Below are 5,071 nucleotides of genomic sequence, written 5' to 3'. Positions count from 1 at the left end.
CATCCCATCTCATCCCATCCCATCCCATCCCATCCCATCCCATCCCATCCCATGCTATCCCACCCCATGTTTCTCCACTCTACTTCATCCCATCCTGTCCCATCCCTACCTTAATCTTCACTCCCTTTCCCTTCCTTTCTTTCCTCTTCCTTTCCCTCACATTTCCCCCATCCCATTCCAAACCTTTCCATCCTTTCCCATCCCTTTTCTTTCCACTCCATCCCTTTCCATCCCATTCCATCTCACTCCATCCTTCCCTTTCCACCTCAACCCTTGCCATCCCACCCCATCTCATTTCATCCTATCCCAAACCTTCTCATCCCAGCCCTCCCCTTCCCACCCCACCCCATCCCATCTCACATATCCTGTCGATCTTGCACTATCCCATTCCACACCATCTCACCCCACTTCATTCTTTTCTGCTTCACTCTAGTCCATTCCATTCCATTTCACTCAACTTTATTCCACACTTCCCATTTCATCTTATCCTTTTGTATTATGTTTTTTGTACCATCTCATTCCACTTGAATCCACTCCATTCCATTCTACTCCGTTGGATTTTATTCCATACATTCCATCCTTTCCACTTCATCCCTTCCATTCTACCACAACCAGTATCATCCCTATTCAGCCCATTCACATCTTTCATGCTTAGAAGTATTTACCATGTGCCTCCAAGATGCCAAACCCTGAATTTCTCAGGATGAAAAACAGGCTCTGATTTTGGAGACAAAGAACACGTTGCTTGACCAGGTGTCTGATCCCATCTTTCTGCTGCATCCTTCAGCTTAGACCTTCACTAAACCGGGGAGCAAAAAGGATCTGATGATTATCCATTCACTGATGAGCAGAACTTTGCTTCCCATTTGCGTATAATTTTGGGGGTGTATTGCAGGGAGTCTCAGCAGAAGAGTGAATGGGTAGTCATCAAATCCCTTCCTAAACTTTATCCCTCATTCTTGAGGAATGCTCAGAACGATTTCTCTCACTTGTATTCCTGTTCTCCTGTGGAGATGGGGGGCTCTCCAGATCCTAGAGTCTCAGGAGGGACCCAGATGGTCTGCTGAGCTGTGTGTGATTTCCTCCCCTAATGGCCTTTGCTTCCAGTTGGGTTTCTTCTCCCCACATGCTGCCCTTTTCCCTCCATCCCACTTTTCCTGCCACACGTTCTCTGCCCGGAAGCTTGTTGGCCATGCTCAGGTGGGATTCCCTCACACGTGCATCCGATCCAGCTTGGAGTCCACCCTGCCTCATTAAAGGCTGGGTATTTACATGAGCTGCTGCTGTGTTTCTAGCACGCCCCCAGTGCTTGGACCCCAAGCTCATCCGGAAGACCCTCTAAGGCGCAGCGGCTCTCTGCCTTCTCTTGGCTGCCCCCTCTTCCCCAGCCTTCCCCAGGTCGTCTCCTGCTTGCCCTTGAGTCTCCTGGGCTTGGGGAGGGGGAAGCACCTGGCACATAATTGCTGCTTAATAAACGAATCCATCCTCATTAGGGCTTGATTGGTCATTAGCCTCATTATCCTGCCAGCAGAGGGCTGGGGAAGTTTTTAGAATGCCGGTGCAGAGGTATACCAGTTGGGGCATGGACTCTAATCTCCATTTTGTGGACAGGACAACATCCAGAGGTGTCCAGAAAGAAGGTGACCTTGATCAGAATTTCTCAACCTTGGCTGCACATGAGAACCAGTGAGTGAGCCCTAAAAACGCTGATGTCCAGGCTCCACCCAGACCTACAGGTGCCGAACCTCTAAGGGAGGGGCCCAGCCATCGCGCTTCGAAAAAGCTCCTCAGGTAATTTTAATGTGCAGCTAAAAAGCCTTGAAACTTCATTTTTAATCTCTTGAGTGAAGGAAAATGTAAAGTTTGGCCATTGGAGCATTGCCTTACATGGATACTTAATAAATTACAAGTTCTCTGAAATCTTGGATCTTCTTCTTCTCCTCCTCCTCCTCCTTCTTCTCCTTCCCTTCCCCTTCCCTTTCTCCCTCTCCCTCTTCCCCCTTCTTCTTCCTCCACCTTCTCCTTCTTCTTCTCTTTCCCCTTCCCCTTCCCCTTCTCCCTCTCCCTCTCCCTCCTCCTCCCTCTTCTCCTCCCCTCCCCTCCCTCCTCCTCCTCTTCTTCTTCTTCCTCCCCTTCCCTCCCACTCCCCCTCCCTCCCCCCCTTCCCCCTCCTCCTCCTTCTCTTCCTCCTCCTCCTCTTCCTTCTTCTTCTCTTCCTTCTTGCTTCTTTCTTCTTCTTGAGGCAGGGTCTTGCTATGTTGCCCAGTCTGGTCTCAAACCATCCTCTTGCCTCTCTTCATTTTGGTATTCCATCAACTAAGGCAGGTAACAATCTTATCACCAGCCTCCTGTGTAGCACGGATATGTGCAGTATCTCCTGTTACCTTTGAAACTCCCCATGGTTGCCATATTCACGGGTGGCTTGTATGCATCTCTGCTTAATGTCTTGCTTTAAATTGAGTTTTAACCCACTTCTTTTTCTTCCTTAGTCCATTTCTAAACTGTAATCTTATGGAAGTGTGGGTTTGATATTTTACTCATATTTTTCTCTAATACACAAAAATATAAATATATAATAATAAAAAATTCAAAATAGGGTCATGTCTCTTATGCAAAATCACTTGGCCGACTATGAGTTATGCTTATACTAAGCTTTGGGAAGCACTGTTTTACAGTTTCCATTCTTCTTTCAGAAATTAAATAATAAATGTGAAGTTTAAAACATTGTACAGCTCATTCATGCACGATATATTGTTATTCCTTCATTACATACTTCTGACAAACTTTGAAGTATTAAAAGTAGCAGTATGTTTCCAGGTAATCTCTTGATAGAGCCCCTGAAGGGTCTATTTTTGTGTGAATTTTTTTGAGATTGTTCAAGATCAGTTTTACCCCCTAAAACTCCATTTATGGGAAACCACATTTCTTATTAAAAATCTTAAAAATATTAATATCCTTAGATCCATTCAATGCCTTTGAATAAATTTATAAGAAGTAAAAGAAACAATTCGGAGAAAGATAATACTTTACATACAAAATGTCCATGGTAGTGTCATATACAAATTTGAGAAACATTAAACTACCCAAACGTCTAGTAACATGAGAATGGCTAGTTTAAACGCATATTTGCAGTTTAATCAAAGCTGTATTTTATAAGGTCAGAAACCCTAGAAGATTCTAATCCTTGAAGGATTTTGATTTTTACATCTCAACCACTTAGAACAGGGCTTGGTGCAAATTGATTCCTCAACAATACTGGTAGAGGTGAAATAATTCGTCACAATGATAGCTACCAAGTTTATAATAACATAGAAAACCATTTTACGTGAAAAGAAAAACAGAGTAAAATATAAAACCTAAAAAAGTGCCACATCTCTATTAAAATGCTCACTGGCTTTGTATGTGCAAAAATGAGGAGGATTAGTGAAACGTACAGTGTATCCAGGCTACACAAGATTCTGTAGCCTCTAATGTGATGTTCACAAGTAATATTCATGGCACAAAAAAATGTTTGTGATATGATGTTAGGCAAAAAGCAGGGTGTAAAATTTGTGTGTAGTACTGTAGATAATTTGAATTTGTGTATATATTACATATGTAATGACAGCTACACATTACAATTTATTAATTATATGTTATATTTATATATTTTATATTACAATATTTAAAATAATATAAATATGTTTATGTTTCTATTAGTTATTATAAATTATTTCTATATATTTTAGAATACAAATATTTAAAATATAAATATTTTAATATATTTATTAGGCACATTTAATATTCAATATATACTTATATATTGTGTATGTGTATATGTATAATATATGTGTATGTGTATATATATAAGACACACACACACGAGACTGGAACTACCCCAAAATATTAGCAGCTGTAGGTAGTGAGACTAGATTAGGTTTTTTCTTCCCTCCAAATTTCACCTTTTTCTATTTTCCAGTTTCTTTCACATGATGAGCATGTGTTACTTTTATCCAGACAAAAGAAGAAACATGAGGTATGTTTGAAACACAGGCAGTGGGAGAGCCAGGGAGAGGCGGTGGCCTGGAGGGACGCTGAAGGAGGAAGGGCTGAGATCACATCTCATCAGCTGGTGCTGGATTGATTGTGCCCAAGTCCACTGGCCTTTCTCCACAGGAAGTCGTGGCAGGGCTGGTGGGGAAGGACATGCATTCTCTGGACCAGGGAATGTTTCCTTGCGGGGACAGCTTCTGCTGGAACAGCAGCCCAGGGGCCCCGCTGAACTCTCCTGGAGGAATGCCTCCTTTCCCTAATTTGCCGGATCCCTCTAGTCGCTAAGAATGATCGGCAGTAATTAAAACTAAGCTAATAACCTCCTCACTCTTGACATTTCTATGGGGTTTTTGTTCACCATTATCTACATATAGATTAAAAATTGTAATTGGACTGACGATCGGGTTAGAAAAATCAACCACCCTCCAACTTGTCGTTTGCCGGGGACTGACACTTTGAAATTTTATTTAATCTGAGAAAATTGAGTTGAACTCTGGCACCCTGGGAGGGGAAAAAAAAAACCCCAGCATTTATCCTTAAGGACCAATGCTAGCTAAGAAAATGTTTATGCTCCTGGCAGGCAAGACTGGGGTCCAGATATACACTGGTGCCAGTGGGGTGCTGGGAGCCGCTGTAGGGTACAGCAGTCCTGAGGTATGGGCGGGGGGCATCCACATAGACAGCCACAGAAGGGGAAGAGATGGCACACCATATAAAGAAGGTTTAGGGAGAGCAGGGCCACCTCCCGGAGAGGGTTCCTGTGTCATTTCATAAGGATTTGGGCTGTGTGAGCCCACTGATTCCCGTGTGATGGCAGAATGATGTTATTGGTTTATAATTCTGTAGTTTCAGGCCTCTGCAATGCTGTGGCTAAAGGGCTCCATCCTACATTTTTCTGGTTTCCATAGGCCTTATATTTATTTTATTTTATTTTTCTTTTTGAGACTAGGATCTTGCTATATTGCCCAGGCTGGGCTTGAACTCCTGGACTCAAGCAATCTTCCTTCTTCAGCCTCCCAAGTAGCTGGGGCTACAGGCT

At 43.0% G+C, this 5,071-nt stretch overlaps 1 long non-coding RNA gene across 1 annotated transcript; it reads left to right on the top strand.

Annotated features, from left to right (window-relative positions):
* The first annotated feature begins 232 nt into the window (after positions 1-232).
* Positions 233-4,359, top strand: LOC103888287. Its single transcript, XR_002515349.2, has 2 exons — positions 233-1,791; positions 3,959-4,359. It is a non-coding gene; the product is annotated as an uncharacterized LOC103888287 (long non-coding RNA).
* Positions 4,360-5,071: the final 712 nt, after the last annotated feature.

This window comes from Papio anubis, chromosome 16 (genome assembly GCF_008728515.1).
Source record: "Papio anubis isolate 15944 chromosome 16, Panubis1.0, whole genome shotgun sequence".
In the NCBI taxonomy this organism is placed as follows: Eukaryota; Metazoa; Chordata; class Mammalia; order Primates; family Cercopithecidae; genus Papio; species Papio anubis.
Note: the sequence above shows the minus strand (reverse complement) of the source record. Positions and strands in the feature narration are given on the sequence as shown.